Here is a 12,122-nt window from a genome sequence, read left to right as displayed (position 1 = left end):
AATCAATAACAGAAAGCACAGCTTAATATAAAACTATTGAGGTTTTATATGTTGCTTTCATTTGTTGAAGAATAAAGAGAAATAAATAACAACATGCTAAAGTATATGTAGAAGTATATGTGGGTGTGTAAACTTTTTTATCTTCTTCAATCATTTTAGTCATGTGCAACTCTTGTGATCACATTTGGTATTTTCTTGACAAAATATTAGAGTGGTTTGCCATTTCCTTCTCTAAATCATTTTACAGATGAGGAAACTGAGGCAAACAAGATTAAGTGAAATGACTTGATTAGGGTCACATAGCCTGTATCTCATGCTAGGTTTGAACTCAAGTCTTCCTGACTTCAGGCTGGGCCTTCCTTTCACTGAGCCACCTAGCTTCCCAATGTATAAACTTTAAAAGCTTAGAACTTCTATAAGACTTTTGAAACTATACTGTGTGTATGCATATGCAAATATCCATATGCTAGTGTTAAACATTTCCTCAACAATTAAAGGACCTCCTTGCCATATTCCCCACTACAATGACCTCTCCACAAGAACATCATGTGCGACAATATCTGTTAAGGGAGATGACAAAGGTTCCAAGATTTCAGCAATCTACTTAGTCATTCAGGTCAAGGCATCTTATCTAGTCAGCTAGCTCTTGCAACATCCCTTCCCAATCTCCTTTTGCCTGATGCGTTCCTCTTCCTTTGTAGTTTAAGCATATGTAAATGGCATCTGTCTCTTATTTCTCTGGGATGCTCTCTCTATATGGGGATCCCTTGCCAGCAAACTCAATAAACCACAAGACAAATCTGATACTCTGGGCTCTGGTTATTCCATACACATACACACATATGCACATATACATTTACCTATATACACATAAACACACACATATTGTGTATTTGTATGTATGTACAATAAATACACATATACATATGCACTTGCATACACACATATGCATGTGTGTAATATATATACACCTATTAAAACAAATTTACTAACACTTTCTTGACACAAAATAGAAACAGAGGGAAAACTCAGTGGAAGCTGACAAGTCATGATGTCCAATTTACTGCACAGTTATTGGGTTAATGAGTATCTATTAGTCTAACCTTATGTGCTCAAAGGATTTGTTTTCTATCAGGACCAAAAATAGGAGTTATAGAAAAAGAAGAGGAAAAATATAATGCAAGCTATTTAATCTAGATTCTATTGAGAATATTATAAAATATAGTATATAGAAAGATCCTTTAAATATATATGTATATGTATGTACATATATACATACATATGTGTGTGTGGCTATATATGTGTTTACACATATAAATGTTGTTGTTATTTGTCCTTTGTTTTGAAGAGCACCATCATGTGATGATGTACTGAGATTTACATGAATTAGATTTAAGTGAGGCAGAGTTGCACAAAGTCATCAGTCTCACTCTTCCAGATTCATACAAGTCCAGTGCAAGATGAAAATCTGGATGACTGATGATGGCTTGGGATGCACTGGATGACCTTGGGAATTTTGATGTTGGACCAAACTCTGACCAAGCCTGCCACCCAAGCACAGTACCTGCTTTAGCTACTTTCATGGCTGTTGGAACAAATTGCTTTTATCTACCTATGCCTCTGGGGGTAGACACTCCATTAACTCATTGACAGCTTTGTGTCCTGTAAGCTACCCTCAACCTGGTTTAGCTTGTCTGCCAAGACAGTTTATGGGATGTGGCTGCTGCATATGCTATAGCTTCTTGTTGACACAGTTGATAGTTGAATGCCAGATAGACAACAAAGATGAATGAGCAGTTTTGAAATAGGTTCAGCAAGCTCTCATACCAGGGGAACACACACACACACACACACACACACACACACACACACACATACACACACAAGTCCAAAAGCTTACTGAAGAAAATACTTCCTTAAAAATTAGAATAGAGAAATTGGAAGATAGTGACTTTATGAGAAATCAAGACACTGTAAAACAAACCCAAAAGAATGAAAAATTAGAAAACAATGTCAAATATCTCATTGGAAAAACAACTGACCTGGAAAATAGGTCCAGGAGAGAGAATTTAAAAATTATTGGACTATCTGAAATCCATGATCAAACAAAGAGCCTAGACATCATCTTTCAAGAAATTATCAAGGAAAACTGCCCTGATATTTTAGAACCAGAGGGCAAAATAGAAATTGAAAGAATCCACTGATCTCCTCCTGAAAGAGATCCCCAAAGGAAAACTCCTAGGAATATTATAGCCAAATTCCAGAGTTCCCAAGTCAAGGAGAAAATATTGCAAGCAGCCAGAAAGAAACAATTCAAGTATTGTGGAAACACAATCAGGATCACACAAGATTTAGCAACTTCTATATTAAGGGACAACAGGGCATGGAATATAATATTCTGGAGGTCAAAGGTGATAAGTTTACAACCAAAAATCACCTACCCAGCAAAACTGAATATAATCCTTCAAGGGAAAAATGGACATTCAGTGAAATATAGGACTTTCAAGCATTCTTGATGGAAAGACCAGAGCTGAATAGAAAATTTGATTTTCAAATACAAGACTCAAGTGAAACATGAAGAGGTAAACAGGAAAGAGAAATCATAAGAGGCTTATTAAGGTTGAACTGTTTACATTCCTGCATGGAAAGATAATATTTGTAATTCATGAGTCTTTTGTCAGTATTAGGGTAGTTGGAGGGAAAAAACATGTATATGGATGATAGATAGATAGATAGATAGATAGATAGATAGATAGATAGATAGAGGGCAAAGGTTAATTTGAAGATGAATGAGTGATATCTGGAGAATAAAATTAAGGAGTGAGAGAGGATTATACTGGGAGAAGGAGAAAGGGTAAAGTAGACTGGGGTAAATTATCTCATGTAAAACAGACAAGAAAAAACTTATGGTGGAGGGGAAATGGGGAAAGGTGAGAAGGAATCAGTGAATCTTATTCTCATCAGATTTGGCTTAAGGAGGGAATAACTTACACACTCAATTGGGCATGGAAATCTATCTTACCCTACAGGAAAATGGGGAGAAGGGGACAAGAGAGCAGGGAGAAGATAGAGGGGAGGGCAGATTGGGGGAGGGGGTAATCAGAAGCAAACACTTCTGAAGAGGGACAAGGTCAAAAGAGAGAATAGGATAAATGGGGGGCAGGATAGGATTAAGGGAAATATAGTTAGTTTTCCACAGCATGACTACTGTGGAAGTGTTTTGCATGGCTACACCTGTCTAATCTGTATAGACTTGCTTGTCTTCTCAATGAGGGTGGGTGGGGAGGGAGGAAGGGACAAGATTGGCTAACATGACAGAAAAGGAAAATGATAGATGTTGGAGAAGATATGGGAAAATTGAAACATTGTTGCTGCAGTTGTGAACTAATACAACCATTCTGGAGAGCAATTTGCAACTATGCCCAAAGAGCTATAAACTTCTGCATACGCTTTGGTCCAAGAGATCATAAAAAAGGGAAAAGGATATGTACATACAAAAATATTTGTAGCAACTCTTTTTCTGGTGGCAAAGAATTGGAAATTGAGAAGATACCTATGAATTGGAGATTGGCTGAATAAGTTGTGGTATGTGAATGTAATGGAATACTATTGTCCAGTAAGAAATGATGAGCAGGTGGATTTCAGAAAAACCTAGAATGACTTACATGAAGTGATACTGAGTGAAGTGAGCAGAGCCAGGAGAACACTGTAAAGAGTAATAGCAACATTGTGCTATCATCAACTACGATAACCTTAGCTCTTCTCAGCAGTACAATGATCCAAGGTAATTCCAAAACACTCATGATGGGAAATGCTATCCACATTCAGGGAAAGAACTATGGAGTATGGCATGTGTGTGTGTGTGTGTGTGTGTGTGTGTGTTCCTTCATTAAAATAATTTTGTGTATTTCTGGCCTTGTGAAGAGCCAAGTTTACTTTTCTCCATTTCCCCCTTACCTCGTTTGGACAGGACTATTTGATTACTGTATTTTTTCTTTACAAAATGAGTAAGCTAATTACCATTCTTTTCCAAATGAATTTATCAAGTTGGTTTCTTAACAGACAGCAAAATTATATTTCTATTGGCATTTGGAATTACATTTCTTATTTTTCACATCTAAAGCTCATTAAACATATAAAACATACTCTGGATTGCAAAATTACGGTTTCTTTCAATATCTTTGCTCAAGTAGCCTCTTTCCTCATTTTTGTCATTGTTCACAGTTTCTCTTGTTCAGTCAAACTGGTCTTAATATTCTCATATACAGTTCTCCCTATCAAACTTTGTGCTGCTCACCACTTCTCCAACATATTGCTTTTTCACTTTCATCTCTTGATTCCCTAATTTCCTTTAAGATTCTAATCAATGACCATTTTCTTCATGAAAAGTCTTAATCCCCTCAACTATTAGTTTTCCTCCCATTTACTTTGCATTTCATTTGTAAATATTTATTATTTATGTATTTTTTGTGAGTCAAGTCCCATGTCTAGAGAGGCCTATGTGTTTCTAGGGGCTGTCTCCAATATGAGGCATGGGAGTGTCATTTTTTTGGCTCAAAGCAAGGGAAAATAGGGCTCTCTAGCCTCTTCAAACCCTTATTCCTCTCCAGTGGAGACTTTAATTCCTTCCAGGAAATGAATCAGGAATATGGAGCCAGAACATACTGTTTTCTCCTCAAAGAGAAGGGGTATGGGATAGAGTTATATTTATCTATGCCCTTAAATATTATTAGTCTAGGGGAAGTTAACAAGTTCAAACTAACCTCTGTTGTTTTGTTATTGGGGAGGAATTCAATTTTTATATCCAAGGCTTAACACCTTTCCTACCAATTATCAGTTGCAGAGTAAACACACATAAAGAAATTAGCTAATAAATCAATTTATTCCAATCAGTAACAAAATGGAAGTCAGAGAAAGTACATAGGAACATTTACACTAGACAGCACAGAGTGGGGAATCTCTCCCATTGGAAAAGAGATAACTCAGCTGAACTGAAAAAAATCCTAGAGCTCACTCAATGGGGAATTCTTTGCAGTCTCTAGCATAACAAGCTGGTGACAAGGACATATCTCCCAAGAGTATTTTACCTTAGCAATATAAAATGGGATTGTTATCTGTCTTCCCTCTATATGTTTAAAGTCAAAAGCATCAAAGGGACTTGAAGCTTGAAGAGAACTGAAGAGCCTTGATGAGAACTTGAAGCAGACTGAAGAGCTTTTTTTCTCTTTTACTTTTGCCAATTCAACCCAAACCTTCACAAAGGGCAGAAAATTTATCTATACCAATAAAGGGAGAGTCTTATACCAATGGCCTTCGGGACTGGGTTTATATTTGTGCATACTCTCACATATGTATGTATGCATGTATGTATGTATGTATGTATGTGTGTGTGTGTGTATGTGTGTGTGTGTATATAACCATATAAGAATTTATTGATTCCCTACTATGTGCCAAGAAGTGGGCTAAGTCACTTAGCCCAATTTTTGGCACATAATAGGAACTTAATAAAAGGATTTGTTCTGCAGTATTTGGGTTCAGTGAAAAAGCCACACTTGACGATCTAGAAAACCACATGTGGCCTCAAGGTCATAGGTTCCACACCTGTATACTATACTAATTTTATCTAATGTTATCCATATAGTACCCTGGGAGTTATGCATTATTATTATAATGATTACATAGAAGAGAAAACTGAGACAGAAAGATATTAAGTGATTTGCTCAGGGTCACAAAGCTAGTAAGTATTGGAGGCTAAATTTGAGTTCATGTGTTCCTGACTCCATGTTTAGGGAGATAGGGAAGGAAAGACAGAGAAGTAAAGAGAGAGAGAGAGAAAGAAACCTTAACTATTTTCTTTGTTTCCCAGAAACCTATCCCAGTGCCACACACAAAATGGGAATTTAGTAAATATTTTTTGATTGATTGATGTACATTTTTTCATCCCTTTAAATTTCTTCTGGGTCACACATTTCTATAAGAAATTCACTGACATCCATATTACATATTTTTTTAAAAAATCAGACCTTGCCCACATCATTTGTTTATTATCATTTGAACTATCAAGTATGATAATAATGACTATGAGAATAATGATATAAACACTCATCATTAAAGGGGTATTTCATTTCTCCAAGTAATTAGCAATAACAGCATAGATATAAATACTTTGTAAAGAAATTAGAAATTTTGTTCAAATCCAGTCTCAGACCAGACATTTGACACTAGCTGTGTGACCTTAGGCAAGTCACTTAACCCCAGTTGTCCGACAAAAAGAAATTAGAAATTTTGGTGCATTGAAACAATTGTAGAGCATCGTAAGATCCATGCTATATATTTAAGTATGAAGTCATCAAACTGCAATAATTAGTTTTAATAGGTAATTAGGACTCGCTATAATATCAAAGAATAATTAATAGTATTTTTCCAATCAATAAATTTTCTGATCTAATATTTAAAGCACCCTGTAAGGAGATTACTAAAACACTATTCCATTGTACATAAAAATTATGAGAATCACTTATTTTGAAAAGAAATGGAGTGCTACATTAACAGATTCTTGGCTACCTGCAGCCCTATGTATAAATTTAAGAAGATTGGAGTGAAAACAATTAGAATCAACAATCAGGAGGGAAACACTTTAATGGAACATAGCCATCAAGTGACAAAATGTGTCTGATTCTGTCAGTGGAATGGCAGTCACTTGATGTACTTTGGGGAAGGGCACTAATGACTACAGGCCACTAGAGTCTACTTAGTAAATTACCTTTTAAGATGCACTCAATAAAACTCTAATGGTCAAAAACTCTTATTGCATCTCTCAAAAATGAGTCATTTACTCATTTATAATTGGTAAGATGAATCACTATTTTTTAAAATTATGAAACATTACTTCTCATTTAATTTTATACATAATGTTATAATATCCATCTCAAAATAATATCAGGAGCAAAATAAGGATTTAGCCTAGGAAATATACTTCAAAAATGGTTCTTTTTCACAAAACTACAAGACTATTGATGATAGGATCAAAGAGTTAGAGCTGGAATGGACCTTTGAGTTCATGGATTCTAACAACATTATTTTATACATGAGGAATCTGAGGAACAAGGAAATGATGTGACTTGTCTAGGGGAACTCAGTTATAAAGGACTGAGTTCAAATTTTCCTTTTTGTCTGCAATAATGTATAATACACATAAATCAACTTTTAAAAGGAAGAAAGAGGAAATTACATATACAGAGCTGAATCTTCATGCCGTTATTTAGAATAAAAAAATCTGAAACAGAATAAGAATAAACTATCTCTAAGTAGGCAAAAGTATGATAACGTTCCCTTTTATACTTTGTTGTTGCAATAAACCTGTGGTCTCTTCATTTTGGGTAGTCCCTCTTATCACAGTCCATTCTTACGTATTCATCCATTTGTTTCAATTAATCTCCCACCAGATTTCCACTACATATGACATAGATGATGATGCAGTTAATTTGACAGAGAACATGTGATTCTCTTAGTATTGTGTGGATACCAATAGAACACCCCACCTGTTCCTCATTTATAATTAGTTCTATCTAAATGAATAGTCCAACTCCCTTTCCTATCATACTTTACTATGATGAGTATAATAATAGGATGTTGCTTTTATTTTCCACAGGGAGAAACCTAGAATGAGAGGATTTTGTAAAACTAAAGAATGTTTTCATTTTATTTTAGCTCTATCTCTTTTTCAATCTCTGTCTTTAAGTCTCTGCCTCTGCCTGTTTCTTTCTCTGTTTCTCTACCTCACTGTTTGTCTGTATCTGTTTTTGTGTCTCTTTCTTTGTATCTCTGTCTCTTTCTCTGTCTCATTGCACATCTCTTCCCCACATTCAAGGTAGTTAAATGATTTGCCCTAGGTCACAAACAATAGCAAATATAAGAAGCCGGACTTGAACCTAGGTAATTTGAGGACACAAGTTTCATACATACTCTGTCTCTGTCTCTGTGTGTGTGTGTGTGTCTCTCTCTAATTCCTGTTGTCTTAGACTTTTGCTTCACCTGGTAAACATTGCCATCTCCTTTCTTTTCAAGGGCTAAAAGTTGATTTACAGTAATGAACTGGGCACGTCAATGTACACTGCATTCAATTTTGCCCTCAGTTACAAGCAATTTCCATTTACTTCAGTGTGATTTTAATTGAGGGCAAGATTTGGCCAATTAAGTCCAGATCCCTGACTGGCAACTCTACTAAATGTCTGGCTGACACATAGCAAACAGTCTCTTCATGCCTTCAGGCTTCACTGTATTATCAGATTTGGAAAGTCTGTTGTGAGAAAACAATATGAAACAGGATCTATGGAAGAGACAGAAGAAAGTGAGGTTAATGTCATTATTCAGTAAAGAACTTACATGAAAAAATCAAAAGTATATTAGAAACAAAAAAGTGGAAAATATTCTAAAATGAATTTTGTCTGGTTTCAGAATATAATGAAAATGGTAAGATTGCATATCCAAAACTTTTCAACCAAGGATTATAAGCCCAAAAACATTAACAAGATTGACTTTCCAATTAATTATGCCAACTCTATTTGGTAAACATCTATGGGGAAAGCATGGCTATTTAGGGCATTTGAGTTGATTATTATTATTGTTAAAAATAATTGCCAAATTATTATTATTGAAAATAATAATGTCCAGAATCATGGAATCAGCATGGACTCTACTATTTACTACTTATGTGATTTTGATCAAGTCATTTAGCTTATTCGATACTCAGTTTACTTATTTGTAAAATGAGAAGTTAGAATTAGAATATTTTAAATCACTTTTGGATCTAAATTGTATATTCCTGTGATACAATGTTAGACTAGAAGATGCCTTAGCACTAAGAATATCTAGACCAACCCCTTCATTAAAAAATTTTGTTTAATACAGTTCAACTCAACAAATATTTCTAAGTGAATATGTTAATTAAAATATATTCTCTTATTTTAGACACATGGGAACTAAGGCCATGAAACATAAAGTGAGTTTGTAATTAATTAGTTGCTAATTAATTAGTTTTGATTTTTGATTGGGAATTATAGAACACGTATTACTCATTTTTATATTATATTTTAAACTATTTATTACTTCTGTTTACATTACATAGATATAAGCATATGCATATATGGGAAGCACTGAAAATGAAATGATAACATTTTCATTAAATAAGAATTAGGCAGTTTTCTGTCATTAATAGGAAGAAAGTTTTAAAAGTTAAGTTTCAGTTCTTCATCTTTAAAATCATGTGAATCCTTATGTATTATGCTGAAACATATTTGCAGGGAAAAAATATCTAGAATCCAGATGTAAGGGCTCATGAATTGGAGAAGCATAGTAGCAGCTTAAAAAAAGCTGCATAAGCAAATGGGTTATGTATTGAGTACCACAGGATACCTGGGACTATTTTGGAAGTGGTCTCTTCCCCTCTCCATGCTATGTGTCAGATGCAATAGATAATGGGAGATATTGGGGGTGTCCTTGCAAAGGTGAAATTCTTGTGCCTACCTCACCAGTAGGTATTTGAGAGAACAAAAAAAGATTCTGGGAAATTATTATGGAATTACAGCAGGCTATGACCTTAGTGATGATTTCTAGTATCCTTGTTTGAATATAGACCTCAGATTATTGCAACATCTGTGGCTTTGTTCACCCTTGGGATTCAGTTTCCTCTTTTATAGCATCTGATTGTTTTATCTAAAAATTTCAAGATATAACGGCATATGTGAATACATTTGGAGAGGAGTTTGAAAGGAATGGAAATATATTTATTTGTGGGGAGGGTTAGACATTAGAAACGTGTATAGATGAGAAAATTTAAGGTAAGAAAATTTATTTTTGTTGATATTACTACTAACATGTCTGGGATGAAAAATTTTAGAGAAATTGAAAATTAGGCATCAGGAATTCATCAGACTACACTGTATATTTTGAAGATCGATGACATTTTGCAATTCTTGAACAGCATACTAGGTACTTAGAACAGGGGATGTAGGCTGCTTTGACATAATGGTTTATATCTGATTTGTAGACTGTATAGGGCTTTATATCAAAGTAGCACAAAAGGCTTTAGTATGGTTGAGAATTACATCCTGACTTTTGATAAAATATGAAACATGATTTAGAGAGTATCACCTTCTTGAACTGAAAAGACATGTTTCCCCACTTCCAAAAGCTCCACATGGATACTTATTTTCAATAAGGTCCTCAATTTAACTTGTGACAAGTCACATTTATTGCATTCCAGTAGATTTATTTTGTCCTTGTTAAGGGGTGTGGGTTGGGGTTCTACCAAACAAAAATACTACTCAAAAAAGGATACTCATTTTTTTTTGCCTTTGGAGACAACTGTTTATCAAAGGAAATGTTGTCTCAGCTTCAGCAAAGAAAATTTCTCCTAGGTGCATGGGAAAGAGTACTGGTTGGTAAAACAGAAGGCCAATGTTATAATCCCATCTGTGAGACTCTTGAACAGCATACTGTATACTTAGAAAAAGCTATGTAGGCTGCCTTGGCACAATGGTTTATATCTGATTTATAAACTGTTTTGGACTTTATATAAAAATAGCACAAACTTGAAAAATGAGATGTTTTGACTACATGCTTGCTTTTGATTATAGCATTATTTGGTCACTTTAAAAGATATTGTGAATATCTTGAAAGACAATGTAGTATAAAGATTTAATGTCATGAACCTCTGAACCAAAGCACCTGAGTTCCACTCTTGGTACTGTCAACTACTATCATTGGGACCTTGGGCATGTCATTATACCTTTCTGAGCTTCAATTTTTTCATTTTGTAAAATGAAAAGATTATGCTAAAAACCTCTATGGGCTTTTAAATTTCCAAGTGTATAAGTCTAGGTTCTTTGGTGTATGAACTTGGTAAGGTCTGAGTTGAAATCTTTCATGGAAATAAATAAGTAAGCCTAAGAGAAATGAAATAGGTGCTCCCTTTTCCTTTCATGTCTTTAAAGAATGTATACACTAGTTCTACATGTTTATCAGGAAATAGTTTAATAAGAATATTAGCTTACTGTTGTTAGTTACTTGGACTTGAACTTGTATTTATATGAAAATTATGTCACAAGAAATATTGAAAAGGAAAAGTTTGTTTTGGGCGAGTCCACAATGTGGCAATACTCTTTATAGCTATAATGTTCAGCTCAATCATTGACAAACAGAGGAAATCGGCAGAATATCAATCTGTGTGGCATTTTGGATACTCCAGTAAGCCTGAAATAAAGAGGGATGATATCCAGCTAATACCAATTGTGAGGCCCACAGGAAATAACTTCAGATAGAGACTGAGGCTGGTGAAACTCAAATTGTTCATAGGGAGAAGAGGCTAACGCATTCTTGAAGACAATCCAAGAAAAAATGCAATCAAAGGGGAAGGAGTCAGGAAATGAGCAATACTCAAATACGAGGAAAAGATTGAAATTAGCCAAAAGTTGAGATTAAAGAAAATTCAGTCAAAGATTTTCAGTATAAATAAGTAAAACAACAGAGAAGATAATAATAACAAGAGGAAGTATGCCTTCTAGATTAGAAAAATTATTCTAAACATCTATCAGTGAATATTGTAAGACAAAAGAAAATGAATCAACATGTGATGAGACAGAGGATATGTGGATTCATAAGAAAGCATAGAATTACAACAGATGGTTTAAAATGTAAATAGTGTAAAAGGGAAATAAAAATTATGAAAGCAGAATGTTTAGTCCATAGAGCAGAAATAATAACATAAAAGAAAAAAAAAACTTGAAAGCCTAATGGTAAACCTCACAAAAAATAGAGATGACTAGTAGAAGCACAAAGACACAAAAGTGGACAATTTAGAAGAAGGAAGAAAAAATATTGACATAAAAATATGATCTGTAATGAAAAAATAAATTAATCTCTAAGACATGATACGTAGAAAGAATAATAGAAAAATGGATCTTCTATAAGAATATGGTAAGTCAAAAAACCTGAAAACTATAATGCATAAAATAATATTAAAAAAAATTCAAGAACTTCTCAACACAGAAAATGTAGTGCCAATCAAAAATTCACCAAGCCCCCACAACCTGTGCATGTGGGTAGTGGTGATGGTTAGGGAG

Source organism: Phascolarctos cinereus, unplaced genomic scaffold, assembly GCF_003287225.1.
Source record: "Phascolarctos cinereus isolate Bilbo 61053 unplaced genomic scaffold, phaCin_HiC Scaffold_9;HRSCAF=440, whole genome shotgun sequence".
Taxonomy (NCBI): domain Eukaryota; kingdom Metazoa; phylum Chordata; class Mammalia; order Diprotodontia; family Phascolarctidae; genus Phascolarctos; species Phascolarctos cinereus.
This window is presented reverse-complemented; position numbering follows the sequence as displayed.